The sequence below is a fragment of the Eumetopias jubatus genome, unplaced genomic scaffold (assembly GCF_037043125.1).
Source record: "Eumetopias jubatus isolate StellerSeaLion01/CBP00866 unplaced genomic scaffold, mEumJub1_p1.0 scaffold_5, whole genome shotgun sequence".
Taxonomy (NCBI): Eukaryota; Metazoa; Chordata; class Mammalia; order Carnivora; family Otariidae; genus Eumetopias; species Eumetopias jubatus.
In genome coordinates this window covers 29,329,664-29,346,381 of record NW_028274811.1, presented here as the reverse complement: position 1 = coordinate 29,346,381, position 16,718 = coordinate 29,329,664, and the positions used below count along the sequence as shown (strand labels likewise).

At 38.4% G+C, this 16,718-nt stretch overlaps 1 pseudogene; it reads right to left on the bottom strand.

The window, feature by feature from the left end:
- Positions 1 to 4,613: 4,613 nt before the first annotated feature.
- On the bottom strand, positions 4,614 to 12,674 carry LOC114209403 (F-box/LRR-repeat protein 21-like; annotated as a pseudogene).
- Between the last annotated feature and the right edge of the window lie 4,044 nt (positions 12,675 to 16,718).

Below are 16,718 nucleotides of genomic sequence, written 5' to 3'. Positions count from 1 at the left end.
CTGAGGGGTTTTTACCTGTTTGTTTTTTAAAGTTTCTCAGTCCTGAACACACAGAATAAATAAACATACGAGTTCCAGTCTCTCCAGACTGCATTTCTGACACTTCTAAGACTAGCTACCTTTTCTGCCTAAAAATAAGAAAAAGCCTGAAGCTGTTTTCCTGGCACAAGAATAGAGTGTTGCAAAATGCCAGACACACACACATACTTCATAAATATTAAGTGAACAAACTGGAGTTAAACTCTGAGTAAAGGTAGGGAAGCATTTCAGCAATATCCTCAGGTTTGTCAAAGTGGTCAAAGGGTAAGCTGTATGCATGGGTAAGATGGAATTGGCTGGTCTTCATATCCACACTTCCCCACACTATATGAGCAGAACACTTTCTAAATCATAAATTATGGCAGTCCAAGAAAATACATCAGTATTCTCGATTTCAGTAAGACTGAATTACGGGAGGTACTAGGATGAGAAAGAGGTCTATTTTAACCTGAACTTAGCTCATGAAACCAAGTACCTCATGGAAACTCAGCCTCATCTAGCCAAATGCCTACCATAGCTACTTATGTCTACACATCATTTTTAACCTAGATTATTCTTTCTTAGTTATGTTGACAACAGGTAGGAAGGGGAAATAAGACCATACGAATGCTCCAAGGACCAGAAATAACTGGCTCCCTAGATTTTAGTTAGTGAGAAATGAGTAAGTTCAATTTATCATTCTGGAAATTTTTCATGAATTTTTTGCTTAAATCCTTTTGGAATGTAGAAAACTCCAGCAGAAAGATTCCATTCTTAGTACAGATGTGCTAGAGGAAAATATAATTAATTATATTATTGGAGCTTTATTATCGGAGAGTAGCTGCATTTGTATGCTAGGACATACGTATAAGAATGTCCATGATGTCACTATTTGTCATGGCAAACCCTGGAACAACTCAAATGCTTATCTACAGTTGATATGAACAAATGAACTGTGATTTAGTCACAGAATGAAACAGTGTACAGTGGTCACAATAAATGAGCCTCAGCTAAACGTAACAAAATGGATGAGTCATAGCAATATCATTCTGAGTTTAAACAAAAGGCCTAAGATTATATATAGTAGGATACTCTTTATAAAGTCAAAACAATTAAAACCAAAATGTAATTTTTAGGAACACATATATATGTGATAAAAGTATATGAAAAGGAAGTCAAGCAAATGATGAACACAACACTAGTTACCTCAGGACTAAGTAAGGGAAGCCACGCAGAAAAATTAAAGTTATTGTCATGTCAATGTTGCCATTTTACAGCTGGGAGGTGATTTCATGAGTATTTATTATGATAACATGTTATAGTAAGTAACAAGACTTGCCAGTGGGTGGTCAGAAAGAAGAAAGAGTTAATGATGACTCTCACTTCAGTTTCTACAACACAACTGGTATAGTCTCATATCCAATTACATATTATTCTCTACCATTTCATAACATCTCATGTAAAGCTAACAAATTAAGAATTTAATTTTTAGTTTTTTTAAGAAAAAAACTATAACCAACACTGTCTGGTTTGACCATCTACCTTATTAATCTCCGTAGTGCCAAATCACTTTAGGTTGTTTCCAGAAATTAAATTTGCTTTCAAAGGACAAAGGCTGTGTTCCCATTCAGAACACAAAATAGGAATTAGCACAGAGACAATTTTTAAAGGAGCTCTAAAATGTTTGAACAATAAATAATTAACCTTCTTAAGTGACTGTTTTAAAAACCAGACTCGTTACCTGGAACGGAGAGCTTCCGCAAGGTAAAACAAGAACGGTCCCTTCTGCCTAGCACTCCATAAGCACTCTCATACCTGTTCAATGGAAATGCAAACTTCAGTCTAAAGGACTGTTCTCTCAGGAAGAACCAGAATACGGCGCCCTCTGGTGTGCTTCATCAGAGGGTTTTTTTGTCTTTTTTTTTAATTTCCTTTTCTTTTTAAATCTGGGTGTCAAAATGTTCAGTTTAAAGTATTGTTAAGGTTCAAATGACAGAGAAGTGATGGTACTGAATAACATATTTTTCCTTACTGAAAATGACCATAAAATACACTTTGAAAACCGTGACCCAGATACTAGGTTTGATGACTGTAAATTAATAATGCAAACACAATTAATTTTTACTTATAAAATGTTTTGAGTTTTCTGCAGAAAGGTAATTTAATGGAAGAACAAGGTAAGTGGCCGTTTTAATCTAGAATCCTCTAATCTTAAGTAAACAGTACTTTTCATAGACTTCCAAAGTAAATGGAGACATTTTCATTATATAAAGCATAAAAATACTCTCTACTTTCTTGTCTTGATTCGGCTATCCTAAAAATGTTTGCTATTGAAGTTATAAACCCAGTATGTTAGGCCAACCAGGGTCATGAAAATGAGCTGATCAATTCTATTGAGTTTTCCTTTAAGAGTTCTTATAGTGCTTAGTTTACTAGGTCCGACTACTAAAAACCACTAATAAAAACCACTACTAAAGACCACCGTTTAGAGTGGCAACTTCTCATCAATGTACAAGAGGCCACGGGTACTCATTATTGTTCTGTGCTAGCAGGCAACAGGGAGAAACTCCACCTTGATCTCCCTTTGTCAGTCCCTCTCTGTTTTACTCTTTAGTGAAACCAACACTGGCATCCTACCACCCACTATACAGGTATATATACTCCCACCCTACTCCTCCACTGCACATCACGTTAGCCAGTGAGACCAGAGTTCACCTCTCCAGTATTTCCATCATTGCTCTGACCTCCAACCAGCCTGACCCTCCAACTCAGGTTTGCCATTTCCTTTATGTCTGTCCTGTTATCCTAACCAGACCTTGAGTGCCCTACAATATGTTGCTTCTGTACTCTCCCGAAATCTTAAGGTACAAATCACATGATCTGCAATAGTAACAACTGTCTTTAAGAATCTGATTCTTTAAACAGTATTTCAGCTCCACTCACATTTATTGAGGGTATACGAATGTGCCACACAGCAATCTGAGAGTCTCAAACACAAAGGTGAAGGAGGGAAGATGCCCGTTCTTACAGAGCTCACCGTGAGAAAGGACGTGGTACAGTGTGGAGAATGGTTGCACAAGTAACTCTCTAAAAATAAAGAGACATAAAATATGCTCTTTTTAAAAATTACCACTTACAAACCACAAGGTATGCTAATTCTAATTTAACAAGTAAGAATATTTAAAATTTTTCCTAATTAAAAAATGTGCAAAGCTGGAAAATAAACATTTTTTTTAAGTTTAATTGCTTTCTTAGAAAGAAAATGAAGATGTTGGAGAAAGACATAAGGGAACAACTCTGGAAATGAAAGTACCTAAGTAAAATTTACTGAGTGTCTACTATTTGCTAAATATTATGCTAGATGCTAGGGATACAACAGTGAGCAAAACCTGACAGTGTTCTTGCACTGATAAAGCTCACAGTGCAGTAGAATTAGCAGAGAATAACCATACAAGGAAATGGCAAATTACAATGGTGGTAAGTGCCACAAATGGAAGTCACAGAGTACTGAGAGTCAGAGGCTCTCCTGAGGAAATGACATCTAAAGGAAAGATCTGAGGGAGCAAAGAGAGCGACGTAAGTAGAAAGAGACTATATCCTCATGCACTCTGACTACAGGGCCCATGGCAGTCTTAAGGACCTTCAAGAGAATGGAGCAGAAAAGCAAGGGGAAGCTCCGTGAGCCATGAGGGCAAAGAAGCAGGGAGATGACAGACCATATAGGGTCTTGTAGATCATTTTAAGGATATATCTTTACCCTAACGGCAATCCATAACTACTAAAGAGTTTTAGCTGGGTTACTAATTAAATTATAAGATCCCTTCTGCAAAGGATCTCTAGCACGGTTCCAGACAGAGTAGTAGGTCAGTACATGCAGATTCCCTCCCAAAGACACTCCGCAAAATGTACGTTTTTCACTTAATCTTAGCCAAAAGGCCGAGAAGCGATCTCAGTAGCATATTTAACCAATTAATAATCACGGTATCTTTACAAAATGATCAGTATTAATTTTAATCTCATGCCCATCTTCTCCTGAGTTAATGTAATAAAGTAGAATTCAAAGTGTGTTAGAAATTAGAAATTGTTTGAGTTATAATACGATCTTATATAGTGCTAAAAATTAAGTACAATTAAGTCAGCCTCTGTGTCTATATTTTTATTTTACTTAGATTTTAAAACTACATATCTTGTAAAATATATTCATACCAAGATGAAAGAGAAGCAATTAAAGCAGTATAAAGTTATATATGTCATAATTTAGGGATCCAAAGCTCAATATTATAAATTTATTTAGCAAGCTAAAATGTGCCTTCAACAAAGTCTGAGGAACTCATCTACAAACCACGTGTAGTTTTTAGCCTACCACCTACCTAATCCACAATACAGGGTCTATGTCCTATTTATGGAAATTTCTGGCTAAACATTTCTCATAATTTTTCACATGTTTCTGCTGCAATCCATTAAGACAGTTTGCAAATGATAAGATATTTTACCTAAAATAGTTAGCAATGTATCTTAAAATTTATATTTGCATAGAAAGGAAGAAGCTAATCTTAATGGTTTAAAAAAAAAAATTAAGAATCTTTGGTAGCCAATTACCAGACAGGTAGGACATCAGGGAACCATATTCTTCCCAGGTGTTTGGAGCCTTCAGTGTGAACTTAATCTAGGCTATACTCATCATCAGGGACCAAAACGTCTTCCATTACAGAGAGCTGGGTTAGTCTTTTCCCACACAGTCTTACAAATTCGACGAATGTACTGCAGCTAACTTCACATCCACTGAGGCCCAAGGCTGTTAAGTTTTTACAGTGTTCAGCAATACAAATAAGTTCAGTATCAAGAGTCTGAAGACCATGAGCATCTACCACTAACTCAATTAGTCATGGACAGTTAAGGCCTATTCGTCCTAGAACTGCTTTGCTTACTGAGCGACCAAAGTAAAGGTAACAGGGGTTTCTTCTTTGAAGAATGCCTCAAATTCTTCTTCATATAAAAAGAAATACATAAAAACATCCACTCCAGGGGAGTGTTTAATAAGTGCATCCCAACTTTGTTTTTTAATAGAATGAAACTCAATTTGTCCAGGATTTTCACTCACAGCATCAATTCGAAGATGCTCTAGGTTAACATGAGTTTCACTTGAAAGTGCTAGGAGACGTTCATCACTTAGGATGTAATAGTTCAACGCCAGTTCTTTAAGCCCTTGACAGCGATCAGCTACACAAAGGATTCCTGCAGGAAATGGGGAAAAATCCTTAAGAACCAAGAATCACACTGACACTAATATAACATCTTATAAACTTAAATTTGACATCAGTTATTCATTATTTGCTAAAATAGACATCAAACGAGGTGCTGGTCGACTTGGTCCGTTAAGTGGCCGCGTCTTGATTCAGGCTCAGGTCATGATCTCAGGGTCCTGGGATGGAGCCCCGCATTGGGCTCTGTGCTCAGCAGGGAGTCTGCTTGAGGATTCTCTCTCCCTCTCCTTCTGCCCTCCCTCCCCCCACTAGATCTCTCTTTGGCTCTCTCTCTCTCATGATGTCAAGATATAGATAGATAGATAGATATACATATATATTACACATATATCTACAAATATGTAATAATAAAAAACATGTATAATAAAATATACATATGACGAAAATTATACTTTTAGAAGCAATTTAAACTATGTCTACCTTATAGATTAAGACTTCTTTTCGAAAAAAGATTACTTTTTTCAATTACGTTTCATAAGCATGTAGTTTTCAATATGCACATAAAGTATAATATATATAGTACAGTATATATACATATATACTATATACTATAATATATATTATATACTATACTAACAGTATAATAGTATATTATATATTATATGTATTACATATAATATATTACATATTATTATATGTATGTATAATATATAATAGTATATATTATATGTATTACATATAATATATTACATATTATTATATGTATGTATAATATATAATAGTATATATTATATGTATTACATATAATATATTACATATTATTATATGTATGTATAATATATAATAGTATATATTATATGTATTACATATAATATATTACATACTATTATATGTATGTATAATATATAATAGTATATATTATATGTATTACATATAATATATATTATACTGTTAGTATATGAAAAACATCATCCAAGCTTAAAAGGATATAACCTACCATCAGAGGAAACAGGACAGCTACTCATTTTTAGGAGTCTTAGAGTACCACTGTTGTTGGCCACTAGAATTTTCAATGAAGGATCATCCCCTGGTGTGTCTTCAATTTTGATCGATGATAATGATTTTGAGTTGACAAAGACAACTGTTAAGTGCTGACACAAAATGGGACTTGCACGGCAATAAGAAAAGAATTATGAAAATGTTATTTAAAAATCTACAGCTTCAATCAAATAGTTCACTGAAACTATATCCACAGATACTAACAATAACATAATAAAAGCAGTCAACATATTAGCATTTTTCGTGACACCATTAGCCAGTCAAAAACACTTCTCAAAGATTTCATAACACACCTTCCAATTATTTCAATCCTAAGGATTTGATTTTCAATATTAAAAGGATATAATTGTATTTATTTCCTAGAATAGGGGTTGGCAAATTACGACCTGTGGGCCAAATCCAGCCTAGTCTGTTACTGTCTAGCTCTTGAGTCAAAAATGGTTTTCATATTTGTAAACAGTTGAAAAACATTTTGTCCAGAATAATATTTTGTGACATGTGAAAATTACAAGAAACTTACAGTGTCCACAAAGTCTGACTGGCATGCAGTCATGCTCCTTCATTTACACACTATGTCTGCTTTCACACTACGAGACTGGAGTGGAGGAGCTCCAGTATTACAGTCTGTGAAGCCCATACTTACCGTCTGACCCTTTCAATCCCTGCCATAGAACAAACAAAATTTTCAGGTTTTATTCACCCCTATATTTCCAGCAGCTAAAATAATATCTGGCACACTGTAGGAGATCAATAAATATTTGTTGATGAATAAATAAGCGATCTTATTCTTCAGTGATATGCTTTTTGCTAGTAAGTTATCTAAATAAACATAAGATTTTTTAAGATCTTTTTTTTTTCTTTTAAGATTTTTAGAGACAGAGCACAAGCCGGGGGAGCAGCAGAGGGAGAAGGAGAAGCAGGGCTCCCTGCTGAGCAGGGAGCCTGACGTGGGGCTTGATCCCAGGACCATGGGATCATGACCTGAGTGGAAGGCAGATGCTTAACCGACTGAGCCACCCAGGCGCCCCTAATTTTTAAGATTTTTATTTATTTGAGAGAGAGAAAGGGAGAGAGAGAGCATGAGCAGGGGGAAGGAGCAGAGAGAAAGGGAGAAGCAGAATCCCCACTGAGCAGGGAGCCCGAAATGGGGCTCGATGCCAGGACCCTGAAATCACGACTTGAGCCGAAGGCATATGCTCAACCGACTGAGTCACCCAGGTGTCCCAATAAAGATACATTTTAAAAACTTTCTATGTTTTGAAGATTGACAAACAAAAGCTTATTTATAGTTTGACTCCAAAATGGGTATAATTTCACAAGTTTTCAGATCCACTATTTTTTGACAGATAGAAAATCTGAAAACCAAATCCAGGCATGATCATTTTTCCTTTTTCAAAGTCAATTTGGATTCTACTAAAGGTTCTTTTATTCCTATGACAATAACCAAATTGGTTATAACTCTCAGTTCATTTTTTAAAAAACATGATGGTTTATATTAATTGTAATTTAATTAATATAAATTTTTAAATGGTGGATGGCTAGATCTCTTTACTGAATTTTATTGTGCCAAAAATTATTAGAGAAATACATCACTTTTTCCTTAAGAAATATAAGGTTTATTTTTTCCCTTTAATCAACTCTCACCGGACGCTTAGTCTTGAAGGCTGTATTCCAGCATTAGAGGACCTGCCTCATGATGGTATCCATCCACATACTCCTTTAGCACTCTTTACGCCTAGCAAAATACTGCACTTTTATCCTATCTTTCCTCAGTTGACAAGTGAAAAAACTTGACACTCAGAGAGATGCATGACTTTGCCAGAAGCCACTCGACTCATTTTACTGTAAAGGCAGAGTTTGCAAGGAAGGGAGTCTGCTAATCACCGTCGCCTCGCGCTGGTGATTACACCAGCTAGCCCAGAACTGAAGCTGCTGTGCAGCATTTGAGGCAGCAGAGACTCTAAGAATTTCGGGTTAAGCTGACTCCATCATTCATACACAAGGAAATAACTACTGAGACGTAGTAAGTTTTCATCTGATTGTTCATATTACTCTAATCCCCAAATGACCCATTTTCCCCTGACTATCTCTTGAAGAGATAAACAGCCTAGTGAAATGCTTGAGAGCCATGACCCAGTTTATGAGAGAGAAGATGCTACTATTCCTCTACCCTCTTCCACAGGAAGGTTTTCATCAGCCAGTTTTACTGACAACCATAACTTAGTGCTTATTATATATCAGGCACTACACTCTAACTCCGGGTTTCTAATGGTAAATAAGCAAAACAGAATCCACTGCCTTCAAAGAGTGTGTGTTTTGTTCTAGGGGATGAGAACAGACATGTTAAATAATGACGGTAATTTCAAGTACTCATGAATGATGTAAAGAAAATACGTATTCGCACCGCAGAGTGTTAACTGGAAGAAGGGCCACTGCTTTAGCCAAAGTGGTCTAGGAAGGCTGCCCGAGGAGATGGAATCCAAGCTGAAGCCTGAGTGAAGACAGTTAGTTTATGCGGCAGGGACGGCTGGTGGTTTCCTAACACCCATTCATCCTTTCTTTCTTTGGTAATTGGGTCTCAATTTTGAGCTGGGCACATTACCAGTCCGCTAAAAAACGTTTTACCTTCATCTCCCAGAAACCTGGTTCCGGCCACACAGTTAAGTGCTGGCCAATGAGACCGCAACAGAAACATTATGTGGTACTCATGGCTAGCGTTCCTTGAAAAGCAGGGGGCATACCCTTCTTTCCCCATTTCCTCCGCCCTCCTGCCTAGAACAGGACGTGATGGCTGGAGCTCAGAAAGTCATCTGAAATGCCTACAAGAACATGGGATGCCTGGAAGGAGCTCGGGGTCCTAACAACTTCATACCAGCTGTGTTCATGCATGGATTTCTTTAATGTAAGAGAAAGAAACTCCAGCCGTGCTGTTTAAGCTTCTATTGTTTCGGAGTTCCTATTTTACAGAATCCAACATCATCCTAACTGGTATAGTTCACTTAGTACTATATTGTTCTAACCTCCAATGGAGAGGATACAGAATGACAAGAAAAACATCCACTGTTGGCCATACACACTCTATATTCAAAGAAACTAACTGGCACTTGAAAATCCTAAGTATAACATCTAAATTTTATATTAATGATAGCTCCCGTAGAAACAATGATTAAAATTACAAAATATATCCAAAGGATGAAACCATGCATAAACTATTTCAGCAAAAGTAAGCGTTAGTCAGTAGAAAACTGCTTTAAGTAATTCTTTGAACATAAGGAGGACGTGGTATGTTTTTAGGAAAAAAATCCTTTTGGCCTAGATTGAAATATTTGAGAATTTTTGTGTCTCTCACAAAAAAGCCTGGTATCTTTACCTTTGACACATCCATAAAACTTGGCTTGGCCATTGAAATCAAGCCCAAGGTCTGGATAGAACAATTTGCCAGCTGAGAAAGTATATCGCAGGCAGCTTCCGCTGATTCAGTACTACTATCCACCTATACAAACAATTTTAAATTTTTATTTCCTGAAGGTGAGTTATCAGAAATTTATTGGAACTATAACTATGTAACAGAATTCAATTGCAAAATTGTATGTATCCTGTCAAGCTACAAACAAATTAGTATTTCTTCTTTATACAAAAGGTCTCAGACAAAAAGTGAGAAATAGAACTGATGACAAAGTAAACTTCTAAGTGCTCCAGACTTTCAAATCCTTTACAATGACCTGAATTTTAGTAATACCATCCAAATGAAGGAAACTGAGGTTTAAGTTACAGCTCAAGTTCTACACCTCAATCTATGCAAATAATTACAGAAGAGCAGGACAGAGCTTGGGGTAAAAATTCTGTGAAATTCACTGACTGCTTCCACATAAGGATCTAGATACAGAAAAATGACATTAATGAAACGTAACTAGTTTCTCTTTAATGCTTATTTTTCTTACCTTAAAGCTGACATACTGGAGATGGATAGCATGCCTTTTACTGATCTGCTGAATGAGATCGGGATGGGTGGACTTAAAATACGAAGTCACTGATTGGTTCAGTTCAAATTCAAACTTTCTCCAAAGGTCAGGAGTATGAAAAACTTCATTCCATTTCCTACATACCGAAGACGCCCGGGCCCGATTAAAGGAAGATACTGAAAAATGCGTAATGCTACATAGTGAGGCAAACTCCCCCAGTCTATAAGGACAGTGTGCATATGGGTGTGGTTGAGAGAAGAGTAGAACCCAACTTTTGGTTGGTTCACGGCTGGTGAAGACTGGACAATTTTATTCACAACAGATAAATTGTTCCTCTTCATTCTGTAAACATTTAAAGATTTTGTGATCATATTTTCCACCTATCCATCAGACAGATGTACTCTAATTGCACAGAGTAACATTAGAAAATGAAAAACAGTTACACAAATTTTAATAGTAATCTTCCACTGCATTGCATTGATAGGAAGTGCCACGTGCTAGGGATACAGAGGTAATAGGGAGCTTGCTCTCCAAGGGCTACGGACAAATGGTGAAATACCATGATAAATGCCATCCCTGACATGGGGACAAGTTGCACTGGAAGAATAAAGCAATGACATGTGATTGAGTTCATGTATGGGAGGGAATGGTTGGGGAGGCTTCCAAAAGGGAACGTCCACGGAAGCAGTGTGTCTCGCAGGTTTATTCCTGGTCAGTTACTGTATTCTATCTCCTACAGAGAAGAAAGCATCACAATGCAATTGTGCTAACAACTCCTGGGGTCCTGAAAGATAGTAAAACGTTATCAAAAGCAGAGGCCTGGAAAAGCCCCAGCTCGGCCATTTACTAACCATGTGATCCCTTTTTGAATAAATTAAGCCTCAGCCTCCTCATCTGAAAAGCAGGGAAAACAGCAGTACCTAATCTCATAAGGCAGTTGTGAGGATTAAAGTACTTAAGTACCAGAACAAATAGTAAAGGCTTAATAAATGTTGCAGTCATTCTTGTTGTCTTAAATTATCTAATGCATTTCCCTGAACTAATTTCATTACTTAATTTGAAGCACGATTTTCAGGTGAAACCCAGGACACAGCAACACACCTGACCCTCAGGAGCAAATGTAAAACAGCAAAGGGATGAGCATTCTTCCCCAACAAAAAGGCAAGATGAATCTCCACGTAGGAGCCAGCGTGAGACACAACTAAGTTACAACAAATTTCAGGTCCAGATATATAGTATCTGGAACCTGTATATAGGGTTATCTTGTACATATATTCTACATAAGAATCCAAAGTGTTTTAAGTATTCAATTATTTGAGAGACAAAATAATGGAAAAAGTGGTTCTCCACTTTATTTAACTTTGGTTGACTACTTAACCCACTTTTCATCCTTGAATGTTAGAAATGTATATATCTCTGTCTGATGTGAAACACTTCTTAGCCATAACAGAGTTGGATCCCAAAGCATGGCTGACCTATAAAGTTGCTGAACAAAATGAAGGGTCATCTTTAGGGTTTGGAAAACTAAAATGGAAAACAAAAATAGATGCAAAGCTGTATCTCAAGCATTAGGCAAAAGAGCTATCACGTACATTTAGTATGACTTAACCAGTTATATAGAATATATCAAACTGGTGACACCAATAATTCAAAGTATATTCAAAATATTCTTATTTTGGCTCTTTTTTCAAAATATGCTTATTTTGAAAGGGCTGCCCTACTCAATTTTAATTCCCTAAATTGAAATATGTTGGCCCAGGTAAGGTAAAAGAATGAACAATGGATCCTAAATTCTGATATGGAGCACATTTATGGACATTTTGCTTGTACATGTTTCATTTGGTAAACTTAGAGAATGGAATGTTAAAATTTCACTAAATGACCACAAAAAGAGTTATCCCTAATATAATCCTTCACTGGAAAGGCATCACAGCCAAAAGTAAAATAAGATTTCAACCAAGTGTCAGGTTAGCAAACTACCTTGAGTTGTAAACAAAAGGACTGTGCTGTACATTAAAGTGACTTTGTGTAACATGGATGGATTGTTTTGTTTATTCAGTAAAATATTAAATTGCCAATTCACTGAGAATCACCATAAACAACAGACATTAAATGAATACCAGTCATCCCATTAAAAATAACATTTTAATTTTTTTTCTTTGTGTACATTCATTTTCAGAGTCTAAGACTCATCCACAAATCATAAATTTTATGTAAGTCAGTAGCAATGAGCATGAGTTAAATATATTTTAGAATGCAAGGCAAATTGATCTTTACTAGCTTGAAAACCTTTATATAAAAACTCCAACCTAAACATACACGATCATTTAAAAAAACTGACGATTGCTTTTTCAAACTGTCAACTTTCTTACCTAACGAAGGCTTCCAAGTTATAGTTCACTCTGAACGAACGACCTGCTGCCATGGGGTACTCACCAACATCCATTGGATTTCACTTCCTAGCTTGGTAAAATACCACAAAAACACATTCATCAGAATGTGTATAAGTAAAAATCCAGTAACTTTTATGCTTAGGATATTTACCTATCATTGCATTATGTTGAAGGATTTTGTTAGGAAATTACTGATTCGAAAACAACTGTTTTCTACTTGGGGGGAAAAAGCCGGTCCATAAAAACAACTAGCCCGGCTAGTGGGAATATGTAAACCCCTGCCAGGAATCAGGGTAGAAGATCTACTAAGAAAGCTGTGGATCAGTCAAAAGGCTCTGAAAATTTCTATTTTAATGAACATGTATGGAGAGATATTACAAAAAGTTTAAGTAGCCCAAGATTATACTTATTTGTAGGCTGTGTAAATCTTTCAGTTCCAGTTCTTAGGAGCACATAATGCCACTAGTTATAATAATTAAATAAAAATACATATAAATTTTATTGAATATTGTTTGACTAATCTATTAATTGTAGATTTTTTTTAAGTTTTTCACTTATATTGACAGATATAACTGATTCATTCATACTCAATTGATTCATTCATACTGTCTTTGAGGTCTGACCAATTTTAGGCAAAGTAACTTGCCAGAGTTGTGAGCAGTCTATGGACATGGAAGAAAATAGTAATGGGTCTACACCAGGATAAAACTCACTGCCTTGGCATCATGAATAAATGTTGTAAAGTCAAAGTAAATAAATAAATGCATTCTACTACCTGCATAAGCCAAATTCAACGGTACAGAGGAGGGGAAGGAGACAACCCATTAATCCACTAGAAACTTCTTTTAACTGCTGTGTACTACTTGCCAGGTCTCAATTTCTCTCTGAAACCTGCTTCTAACATAGAGCTTTGGAGAACAGATAGGGAGAATGTATTTGAGCTCAACATCCACAATTTAATTTCCCCCTCCACTACCTGATATTCCACTACTATCCAACCCACTATTTACAAGGTAACGTCAGGGTTGGTTCTCCCACTTTATATTCCACTCCAGACGTAGACAGAAAGGAGCTACTGGCACATTTTCAAAGGAACATCACAAATAAGGGAAGGAACAAGTCAAGTGACTTGTATTCCCCTCATCAGATGTTACACAGTGTTTTATTTACTGCAGAAATCATATCGAGACAGCTGAGTTATCGAGACAGCTAACTCTGTGTCTGCAGGCCTTCCTGTATGCTGGAGAATAGAGCAGCAATCTAGTAAGGGTACATAAACAGTGAATCACTAGACCCCTAAGAAGATGGCAAGCAAGTACCTATCTCAGATCAAGTCACTGGAGCCTTCAGGATCAGATGAACCATTTCCCTGGGTACTGAAGAAACCTGATTGCTGTTTCAGAGTCACTATCCGGAATTCTGAGTGACAGGAGAACATAAAACCAGAATACGGGACCCCATCAAGTGATAAGCCAAACTTACAAAAAAAGGAAAGCCTGGCACTGATCTTCAGTGCAAAACTAGTCCACCTTTGAGCATTTGGGAAAGAATGTAACAAAGTGGCTTCACTAACCACCCTAACCCAGTTTCCTTTTTTGTTATGTTTACTAATTTGGTGGAACAGGTGACCATGTGAATTGGATCCTCTGAGTATTTAAGAAACCTCCAACAGTATTCTTGAGAAGAACATTTTCAAAGACAGATTAAATGAAAGACTGAACATCTAAAGCCAACCTGGTACCAGTAGTAGAAACAGCTATCTTTTGCAGCATCACCAGATTCTTCCAGATTGGTTAAATTAAAACAAAGGAAGTACTCTGAAAAGTTTCAAGTTTTCAATCGTCACAATGCTAGAAATGTTGTGTAAATATTACAGACAACAGAATAAAGATTCAAAACTACCTAAAAGGCTAGACAAATTTGTTGGAAGCACCAAGATGAAAATGAACAGAAATAACTACCAAATGAAATCTTATTGCTGCTACCACGAATCGGAAGGTGTGGCCTGGACAGGAGAGCTGGAGATCTGCTTCAAAATACAGCTTTCAAACACATAGCTTTCTAATAAAAGAGCCAATTATGCTAAGGGCCAACACTTCTTCCCAATAAATATCACCCAAGCACAGAACAAATGATAATTTTTTTAGAGATGTTGGGAAAAAAACATTTAATTCTTTGCAGCCCACATGACCTTAGTTGCCTTCTAAATCTAAAAACTGCAATTTTTAAAAATACAGAAGTCAAATTACAGTATCACCAAGGGTTCAACAAGACAAATAGAGTAAGTATTATGTCAAATTAATCTTTCCTAAAGCACTGATTTCCAGCATTTTGGTGTTCTCACATTTCACCACTGTTGTAGCAATTTTCTATACGGTCTCCTAAGTCTTTCTGTGGTATTAAGATATACTCATTTAAAAAAATAAAAAGAAAACTTTGAATTTTAAAATGGGCATATTTCCTTTTAATGACTCATAGGGAAACTGAAGTTTTCAAAATGTATATAGATTCAAAACACCTTGTGATAGGCAAGGAGAGGGTTCCAGAGAATCTGAACCAGGCAATCTGTGAGAATCCCTGAATTAGTGATGGGAGGCTGTTAGGCAGCTTTTCCCTCTCCTGTCCCCCCCTCTGCTCCTTCTCCCACCCCCATCTCGCCAGCCAGACTCTGAAAAAGAAAAGGCAGTGAGGACACCAAGCCAGGTCCTCTACAGGGCAGCCTTCGGAACTGGGGAGGGTCCCATCCTAGGGTTGGGCACATGAAGGGATCTAACAATCAATACAAGGGATTCAAGAAAGTATTTCGCAACATTTTTCTGAGAACATAATCAATTCATTCAGCTTCACATTTTGGGAAGTTTCTGGGCACAGGTGACAAGGCAAAACCAGTCCACCTTTGAGGGCTGGCTCTCCCAAGCCACGGGAAAGGTTGGAGTCTACCTCTCTCTTGGCCATTTCTTTGTAGCAGACATAAACTCTCGCCCGCTACCCTCCTGTTACCTAAAACCCTCCCAGCCGTCGTGCAAAAGTGACCACGTCTATCAGTGGCCACTGCTCATTTTCCCCAACTCCCCTTATTCAAAATATCCCCGAGAGCGCGTTTGAGGGCCGCGTCAGGACGAAGACAATCCTCGCAAACTTACCCTCCAAAGACGAAGAAAATGACTGAATTCGGGAATGCGGGTCCCGCGCAGGCCCCTGGGGAAAAACGCACACGGTGAGAAGCGAACCACGCGAGGCAGTAACCGGCCAGACGACAACCCTCCCTCCCCCCTCTCCCCCCCGCCTCGCCCGGGAAATCAAATGCCGGGGGTCTGGGACGGGGTCGCTCCTCAGGGCGGGGAGGCCACGTCCTCGTGCCCCGAGTAGGCGCAGTGACCACCGGCGCCTCTCCTCCCCACATGGCCACCCGCCTGAGCCGGCACCCAGGCTCCGGCCCGGGGCTCCCTCAGTCTGCAGAGGTGCAGCCCTCGAAGACCACCACGTCCCCCACAAGGACCTGCTACCTTCAAACCTGTAACCGCGGGGGATTCCGCGCGCGCATCCCTGCCTCCGCGGGCCGGGCTGCTCAGCAGTACCCGCCCATCCCGACGGTGCCCCAGTGGCTGCTCCGGAGCTGAAGGCGCGGGGACGCACACCCAGATCCCTGCGCCAGCGGGCATCCCTCGGCCTGGCCTCCCCTCCGCCCCGCCCCGGCCCGGCCCCACCCGGCACGCAGCCTTCCGCCCCTTACGCGGGAAGTCCACGCGCATGCGTGCACACCTGCTCCGAGGTCCCAGGTTGCGGGGGGGGGCGCCTCCTTAGGTGGTGAGGGGGAGGTCCTCTGCCTGCTGGTCTTCAACTACACGTCTGTGACCACCTGAGTCGTAAAATCGACGGCCAGCCAAATGACAGTGAACTTAGAAGTTCCAGTTTCTAGAAATAAGCCTCCCCGGGGAAAGGGCACCCTTTATTAATATGCAATTAGTTGGAATTTAAAATATGAAAAGTGGTAACAGGTCAGTGTTAAGTATGTATATATTACCTCTCTGTCCTGTGCCACATCTCTTTCCCTGGGGCTAACCACTGCAACAGTCTATTGT